Here is a 10,042-nt window from a genome sequence, read left to right as displayed (position 1 = left end):
CCAGCCCTCTCCACTTAAAAACAAGGTGTTGTCAAGGTTACCGGTTAACACCTTGCATTTACTATGCGTGTGTTTTCATTTCAAACTACCTTGTTGTCTCGCTCATACAGCCCACGACAATACCAACAAATTTTCATCAAGATTAATTTTTCGTTTTCGTCATTACCCACATTGGAACGGAGCCGTTCAGGAGCGTTGTCAAGCTAACTAAATATCAACAGACAAAAGCTCCTCTGCGACATCAAACGAAAGTTTGGAAGGAGAGAGAGTCGTTTGGTTACGTGCTGTAGATGTCCACATTTGTGTACTTTTTGATGCATTCTTGTAGTGCGTATTGAAGACCCAGAGGGTGGTAATGACAGTCGTTGAGCCTGTTTTGAGTATCTTTAAAATGCACCCTTTCTTCTCCTTCATCACTGATCTGTAAGTGACTGGATAAGTGGAAGAATGGAAAACATTTAATTGCTTTCACCAATCCAGCCTTGTCAGATCAGTGATTACCTCAAGGGAAGAAATTAGGTATTTAATATTCAAAGTATTCGAACAGACACTTTGGTTTTAGTAGTAGGAGGATATGTGAAATGGATCTGAGAGTATGAGTGTATTGAGGATTATTTTTTGTAGTTCGCTGCAGCTAGCGACTGGAACGAGCTGCAACAAACACTCAAACTGGACAGTTTTATTTCCATCTCTTCGTTCAAAGACTCAATCATGGAGACTCATACTGACAGTTGTGGTTGCTTTGCGTGATATTGTTGTCTCTACCTTCTTGCCCTTTCCGCCCAATAATGGTTGTACCATGTTTTGTGTTGCTGCCATATTGTGCTGCTGTCATGCTGTGTTTCTACCATGTTGTTGTCATGTTGTGCTGCTACCATGCTATGTTGTTATTTTAGGTCTCTTTTTATGAAGTGTTGTGTTGTCTTTTGTCGTGATGTGTGTTTTGTACTATATTTTTTATTTTATTTTAAATTTTTAATCCCACCCCCTGTACCAGCAGGAGGACTTTTGGTAGTCCATCATTGTAAATAAGAATTTGTTCTTAACTGACTGTCCTAGATAAATAAAAAATGTTTTTGTATAAATCATAAGTAATCTATGCCACCACGGAATATGGCATTGAAAAGCTGGAAAGAAACCCTTAAACGTTGCATTTTTGTTGTTTCCCTAAAAGCAGCCATGAATCTCACTTTGTCAAATTCTGTTTGGATGGAGATGCAGCAAGATAAGCAGTGAGGGAATTAGCTAAATTGGCAAAATGAGCTCCTAGGAGTTTATGCTCATTGACCCATCTTCCTGCTCTTGTGTTTGGGAATAATTTATGCTAAGAGCATTAGAAGTCACAGATCTGATGAGTCATTAGTCATTACGTGCTGAACACAGTCAGAAAAGCAGGACCATACCGGAGTTTGAAGTGTGTTGCAGGTGCTCTTGTGAATGTGGGTGTTTTGTCATTAGTATTATCTTATGTGTTGCCAGTTTCAAATGACCCCATCTACTCAAGCTCGATTTCAGCTGGCTATTTCAATATAAGGCTAACTCACTGCAGAGATCCAACGGCCCCAAAAGGAAACCTCAAACTGTAACAGCTGAAGGCAGCAGAATGCATGAGGTGTAAAAATGGCCCAAGTGATGAAATCATCCCTGACAAATGAATTTGTCCGGAGAATGACTCATGCAAATGGTGTAATGTAATGCTTGTCTCCTTCTCTCCTTCTGCTCCTGCAGTCTTTGCTCCTGCTTAGGGAGAGGCATGTATTTAGCCCTGTGCTGTTGGTGTAATGGCCTTTTTATGTGGCTGACTCAATCAATACAAATTCATTTCCAGCTCTGTGAATAAATATTCCAGTGATGTACTCACTGTGTAATTTCCCCATTGAAGCTGATGAACTGTGGTCATTGTGTGTCTGGCTGATTAGCGATAAAATGTTTACAGAGAGAACAGGTACTGGCCTAGCAGTTAGCTGCCACGTCAGAAAGTAATGTCTTCACAGCTGATGACATATAACAATGTGTTTGCTCCATGAGGGGATTGTCCCTGCAAGGAGAAACACTGAGGGAGAAAATCAAAGGGAGTGCCAAGGCATGAGGCAGGGAAAACCTATGATTTCTTGGTTGAAATGACATGGAAACAATGTTGTTTCAACCATTTTTTGCCTAGTGGGACAGTAGTTCTTAAGCTATTGTTTATCATTCACAAAGAGGTGGTATTCTACTCATATACACTTGGATACTACGCATTCATAACAATGTTCACATTGGAAATTGTCTGTGGTCAGATGAAACAGTGGACCAATACTTCCTACGGATTCTAGTTGTTAACTTTGAGGGGAATTCCGGGAACGTAATTCCGGGAACGTAATTCCCTTTTTATGCACTTTTCTCTCTACATGTATTCAGACTTTGAACTTAAGCATGAGAATAGCATGCTATTCACCCGCTATTAGTTTGGGGTGGAGATCAAAGAAATGAAGGTGTGGTGGAGGTGTGTCTACAGATACACAGTATTCTGACCTTAAGTCCCTAAAGATTCCACCACTGTTACACGCAATGAAACAATGAATAAAGTCAAGCAACCTGTCGGTTCCATAGAAATAACACCATTCTCCATGTACTGTTATTTACAAATTGATAAGAGCTAGGTAAATGAGTAAGCCGTTATCCGGGGATTGCAAATCTATTTTACCTTTATGATTGCTGGAGACATATGTGAAACCAGTCATATGACAGCAAACTAAAGCATATTAACCTATTGTATCACTTTGTCACGTCCTGACCATAGAAAGCCTTTATTTTCTATGGTGGAGTAGGTCAGGTCGTGACTGGGGGTTGTTCTAGTTTATTATTTCTATGTGTATTCTATGTTTTCTATTTCTTTGTTGGCCGGGTATGGTTCCCAATCAGAGGCAGCTGTCTATCGTTGTCTCTGATTGGGAATCATACTTAGGCAGCCTTTTTCCACTTGTTGTTTGTGGGATCTTGTTTTTGTGTAGTGCCTGTGAGCACTCCAGTCGTTACGTCTCGTTTGCTGTTTATTGTTTTTGTTGGTGAGTTTCATTTAAATAAACATGCGGAACTCTATGCACGCTGCGCTTTGGTCTGATCATTATGACGAACGTGACACACTTTTCATTGTATTTTTAAAAAACAATTTTATCGTGTTAAATATTAGCCACTATCAGTAACCAGCATCAGTTATACCCACATACATTTATAACTGTCACTTTAGTGTTAGTTTCCTTACATTTAGCATAATTCCATTACATAGTTTACCTTTCTTTCTTCTGTCACGTTCGTGCGGTTTCATAAATACTTTCCTAATGCTAAATAATATTCAAAACCAGAGTTTCTTTTTACTAATTGGTGCTGAGAAAGAGTTGAATATGTGTATTTAAGTCAAATGCTTACTTACAAGCCCTTAAACAACAATGCAGTTTTAAAAAAGTGTTTTATGGAGAAAATAGATAAGTAAAAAATAAAACAAAAATAACAAATAATGAAAGAGCAGCAGTAAAATAACAGTAGTGAGGCTATATACAGGGGTACCGATACAGAGTCAATGTGGAGGCTATATACAGGGGTACCGATACAGAGTCAATGTGGAGGCTATATACAGGGGTACCGATACAGAGTCAATGTGGAGGCTATATACAGGGGTACCGATACAGAGTCAATGTGGAGGCTATATACAGGGGTACCGATACAGAGTCAATGTGGAGGCTATATACAGGGGTACCGATACAGAGTCAATGTGGAGGCTATATACAGGGGTACCGATACAGAGTCAATGTGGAGGCTATATACAGGGGTACCGATACAGAGTCAATGTGGAGGCTATATACAGGGGTACCGATACAGAGTCAATGTGGAGGCTATATACAGGGGTACCGATACAGAGTCAATGTGGAGGCTATATACAGGGGTACCGATACAGAGTCAATGTGGAGGCTATATACAGGGGTACCGATACAGAGTCAATGTGGAGGCTATATACAGGGGTACCGATACAGAGTCAATGTGGAGGCTATATACAGGGGTACCGATACAGAGTCAATGTGGAGGCTATATACAGGGGTACCGATACAGAGTCAATGTGGAGGCTATATACAGGGGTACCGATACAGAGTCAATGTGGAGGCTATATACAGGGGTACCGATACAGAGTCAATATGGAGGCTATATACAGGGGTACCGATACAGAGTCAATGTGGAGGCTATATACAGGGGTACCGATACAGAGTCAATGTGCAGGGGCACAGGTTAGTCAAGGTAATTTAGGTAATATAACAGTAGTGAGTTGAAGTTGGAAGTTTACATACACTTAGGTTGAAGTCATTAAAACTAGTTTTTCGACCACTCCACAAATTTCTTGTTAACAAACTACAGTTTTGGCAAACTGGTTAGGACATCTACTTTGTGCATGACACAAGTAATTTTTCCAACAATTCTTTACAGACAGATTATTTCACTTATAATTCACTGTATCACAATTCCAGTGGGTCAGATGTTTACATGCACAAAGTTGACTGTGCCTTTAAACAGCTTGGAAAATTCCAGTAAATGATGTCATGGCTTTAGAAACTCCCGATAGTTCTAATTGACATAATTTGAGTTAATTGGAGGTGTGGATATATTTCAATGCCAACCTTCAAACTCAGTGCCTCTTTGCTTGACATCATGGGAAAATCAAAAGAAATGAGCCAAGACCTAAACATTTTTTTGTAGACCTCCACAAGTCTGGCTCATCCTTGGGAGCAATTTACAAACACCTGAAGGTACCACGTTCATCTGTACAAACAATAGTATGCAAGTATAAACACCATGGGACCACGCAGCCATCATACCGCTCAGGAAGGAGATGCGTTATATCTCCTAGAGATGAACGTACTTTGGTGCGAAAAGTGCAAATCAATCCCAGAACAACAGCAAAGGACCTTGTGAAAATGCTGGAGGAAACAGGTACAATAGTATCTATAACCACAGTAAAACAAGTCCTATATCGACATAACCTGAAAGACCGCTCAGCAAGGAAGAAGCCACTGCTCCAAAACCGCCATAAAAATGCCAGACTACGGTTTGCAACTGCACATGGGGACAAAGATTGTACTTTTTGGAGAAATGTCCTCTGGTCTGATGAAACAAAAATAGGACTCTTAGGCCATAATGACCATCGTTATATTTAGAGGAAAAAGGGGAGGCTTGCGAAGCACGGAGTTGGCAGCATCATGTTGTGGGGGTGCTTTGCTGCAGGAGGGACTGGTGGATATATTGAAGCAACATCTCAAGACATCAGCCAGGAAGTTAAAGCTTGGTCGCAAATGGGTGTTCCAAATGGACAATGGCAAAATGGCTTAAGAACAACAAAATCAAGGTATTGGAGTGGCCATTACAAAGCCCTGACCTCAATCCTCTAGAAAATTTGTGGGCAGAACTGAAAAAACGTGTGTGAGCGAGGAAGCCTACAAAACTGACTCAGTTACACCAGCTCTGTCAGGAGGAATAGGGCAAACTTCACCCAACTTATTGTGGAAAGCTTGTGGAAGGCTACTCAAAATGTTTTACCCAAGTTAAATAATTTAAAGGCAATGCTACCAAATACTAATTAAGTGTGTGTAAACTTCGGACCCACTGGGAATGTGATGAAAGCAATAAAAGCTGAAATAAATCATTCTCTCTACTATTATTCTGACATTTCACATTCTTAAAATAAAGTGGTGATCCTAACTGACCTAAGACATGGAATTTTTACTTGGATTAAATGTCAGAAATTGTGAAAAACTGAGTTTAAATGTATTTGGCTGAAGTGTATGTAAACTTCTGACTCCAACTGTACATGTAGGTAGAGTTAAAGTGACTATGCATAGATAGTAAACATAGAATAGCAACAGCGTAATGGGGGGGGGGGGGGCAATGCAAATACTCTGGGTAGCCATTTGATTAGCTGTTCAGGAATCTCATGGCTTGGGGTACTTGTTAAGAAGCCTTTTGGAGAGAACAGTCTATGACTAGGGTGGCTGGGGTCTTTGACAATTTTTAGGGCCTTCCTCTGACACCACCTGGTATAGCGGTCCTGGATGGCAGGAAGTTTGACCCCAGTGATGTACTGGGCCGTATGCACTACCCTCTGTATTGCCTTGTGGTCGGAGGCCGAGCAGTTGCCATACCAGGCAGCGATGCAACCAGTCAGGATGATCTCGATGGTGCAGCTGTAGAACTTTTTGAGGATCCATGCCAAATCTTTTCAGTCTCCTGAGGTGGAATAAGCTTTGTCATGCCCTCTTCACAACTGTCTTGGTGTGTTTGGACCATGATAGTTTGTTGGTGATGTGGACACCAAGGAACTTGAAGCTCTCAACCTGCTCCACTACAGCACCGTTGATGACAATGGGGGCATGCTCGATCCTGTAGTCCACAATCATCTACTTTGTCTGGATCACGTTGACAGAGAGGTTGTTTTTCTGTCACCACACGGCCAGGTCTCTGACCTCCTCCCTATAGGCGGTCTTATCGTTGTTGGTGATCAGACCTACCACTGTTGTGTCGTCGGCAAACTTAATAATGGTGTTGGAGTCGTGCCTGGCCATACAGTCAAGAGAGAACAGGGAGTACAGGAGGGGACTGAGCACTCACCCCTGATGGGCCCCCGTGTTGAGGAGAAGTGTGGCAGACGTGTTGTTAACTACCCTTACCACCTGAAGGAACTCCAGGATCCAGTTGCAGAGGGAGGTGTTTAGTCCCAGGGTCCTTAGCTTAGTGATGAGCTTTGAGGGCACTTTGTGTTGAATGCTGAGCTGCAGCCAATGAATAGCATTCTCACATAGGTGTTCCTTTTGTCCAGATGGGAAAGGGCAGTGTGTGGGATGCAATAGAGATTGCATCATCTGTGGATCTGTTGGGGCAGTATGCAAATTGGAGTGGGTCTAGGGTTTCTTGGATAAGGGTTTTGATGTGAGCCATGACCAGCCTTTCAAAGCACTTCATGGCTACAGACGTGAGTGCTACGGGTTGGTAGTCATTTATGCAGGTTATCTTAGTATTTTTGGGCTCAGGGACTATGGTGGTCTGCTTGAAACATGTTGGTATTACAGACTCAGTCAGGGACAAGTTTTAAATGTCAGTGAAGACACTTTACCAGTTGGTCAGCGCATGCTCGGAGTACACGTCCTGGTAATCCGTCTGGCCCTGCGGCCTTGTGAATGCTGACCTGTTTAAAGGTCTTACTCACATCGTCTATGGAGAGCGTGATCACACAGTCACCCGGAACAGCTGCTGAACTCATGCATGCTCCAGTGTTGCTTGCCTCGAAGCGAGCATAGAAGTAATTTAGCTCGTCTGGCAGGCTTGTGTCACTGGGCACCTCACGGCTGTGCTTCCCTTTGTAGTCTGTAATAGTTTGCAGGCCCTGCCACATTCGACGAGCGTTGGAGCCAGGGTGTAGAACAATTCAACCTTAGTCCTGTATTGATGCTTTGCCTGTTTGATGGTTCGTCGGAGGGCATAAGAGGATTTCTTATAAGCGTCCGGGTTAGTGTCCCGCACCTTGAAAGTGGCAGCTCTACCCTTTAGCTAAGTGCGGATGTTGTCTGTAATCCATGGCTTCTGGTTGGGGTATGTAAGTACAGTCACTGTGGGGACGACGTCATCGATGCTAATTGATGAAGCCAGTGACTGATGTGGTGTACTCCTCAATGCCATCAGAAGATTCCCGGAACATATTCCAGTCTGTGCTAGCAAAACAGTCCTGTAGCTTAGCATCTGCGTCATCTGACCACTTCTTTATTGACCGAGTCACTGGTGCATCCTGCTTTGGTTTTTGCTTAAAAGCAGGAATCAGGAGGATATAATTAAGGTCAGATTTGACAAATGGAGGGCGAGGGAGAGCTTTGCACACGTCTTTGTGTGTGGAGTAAAGGTGGTCTAGAGTTTTTTTTTCTTCATCTGGTTGCATATTTAACATTTAGGTAAAACGGAGTTAAGTTTCCCTGCATTAAAGTCCCCGGCCACTAAGAGCGCCATCTCAGGATGAGCAGTTTCCTGTTTTCTTATGGCATTAAACCGCACTCAATGAGCTGTATTAGTGCCAGCATCGGTCTGTGGTGGTAAATAGACAGCCACGAAAAATATAGATAAACTCTCTTGGTAAATAGTGTGGTCTACAGCTTATCATGACATACTCTACTTCAGGCGAGCAAAACCTCGAGACTTCCTAAATATTAGATTTCGTGCACCAGCTGTTGTTTACACATATACATAGACCGCCACCCCCAAGTCTTATCGGAGGCGATCTGTTCTATCTTGCCGATGCAGCGTAAACCCCACCAGCTGCATGTTATTCACATCATCGTTCAGCCACGACTCGGTGAAACATATGATATTACAGTTTTTAATGTCCTGTTGGTAGAATATTCATGATCGTAGCTCATCTATTTTGTTATCCTATGTTTGTACGTTGGCTAATAGGACTGATTGTAGAGGCAGATTTCCCACCCGCCGTTGAATCCTTACAAGGCACCCCAACCTCCATCCCCGATATCTCCGTCTCTTTCTCCTGCCAATTTTATTTTATTTTACCTTTATTTAACCAGGCAAGTCAGTTAAGAACACATTCTTATTTTCAATGACAGCCTGGGAACAGTGGGTTAACTGCCTGTTCAGGGGCAGAACAACAGATTTGTACCTTGTCAGCTCGGGGGTTTGAACTCGGAACCTTCCGGTTACTAGTCCAATGCTCTAACCACTAGGCTACGCTGCCGCCCCAGCGTAGATAAATGCTGCCACCCCAACTTTAGATAAATGTACTGAAAATCCTATTGAATGAAAACTCCACTAAAAAACACCTTTCCTACGCACGCCTTTCATACATGCCTTTCCTACACACTTCTCAGTAGTTTGTATTCAGACTTACCTTATGTATGTGTGTAAAGGGCTTTGCAGGCGTGATTCCCTTTCTTGAGCTGAATAAATTAAATGAAACTGCTAGTCAACAGACTTTCTGGTAGTGTGCAGTCATCCCTTTAAATACGGTGTACCTTAAATTAGAATTGTTACAGGTTCTGAATGTAGGGATCAATGAAAGAAAGCCATCTAAATATATGCATATTTGTCTCTGTTTTAGCACCAACTGGTAGATTTTAAAAGCTCTGATCTTGTAGATTATTTAAACATATTTTAGGGGTTAGGAAAGTATGCATGAATCATAAAAAATAGGGTTGGAGAGCCTTTATGCACAAAATATATGAATGATTAACAAATACAGTGGTTTGATTCATCCTGAAAGTTGCCATATTAATTTCAATGTATGAAATATTGTTAGGTGGGAAAAGTGTTCAATAGGGGTTGAACAATAGTTCTATAAATCTACCCTAATCATTGAACTGTATGACAGCGGTCTAGTCATCGTGAACCATGCGACTGCTATGTGTGGTTTTCCTTACAAAGCATGTAGAGGTCTGTCATTTTTATCATAGGTACACTTCAACTGTGAGAGACGGAATCTAAAACAAAAATCCAGAAAATCACATTGTATGATTTTTAAGTAATTAATTAGCATTTTATTGCATGACATAAATATTTGATACATCAGAAAAGCATAACTTAATATTTGGTACAGAAACCTTTGTTTGCAATTACAGAGATCATATGTTTCCTGTTATTCTTGACTAGGTTTGCACACACTGCAGCAGGGATTTTGGCCCACTCCTCCATACAGACCTTCTCCAGATCCTTCAGGTTTCGGGGCTGTCGCTGGGCAATACGGACTTTCAGCTTCCTCCAAAGATTTTCTATTGGGTTCAGGTCTGGAGACCTGCTAGGCCACTCCAGGACCTTGAGATGCTTCTTACGGAGCCACTCCTTAGTTGCCCTGGCTGTGTGTTTCGGGTCGGTGTCAAGCTGGAAGACCCAGCCACGACCCATCTTCAATGCTCTTACTGAGGGAAGGAGGTTGTTGGCCAAGATCTCGCGATACATGGCCCCATCCATCCTCCCCTCAATACGGTGCAGTCGTCCTGTCCCCTTTGCAGAAAAGCATCCCCAAAGAATG

Source organism: Oncorhynchus kisutch, linkage group LG6 (genome assembly GCF_002021735.2).
Source record: "Oncorhynchus kisutch isolate 150728-3 linkage group LG6, Okis_V2, whole genome shotgun sequence".
In the NCBI taxonomy this organism is placed as follows: Eukaryota; Metazoa; Chordata; class Actinopteri; order Salmoniformes; family Salmonidae; genus Oncorhynchus; species Oncorhynchus kisutch.
This window is presented reverse-complemented; position numbering follows the sequence as displayed.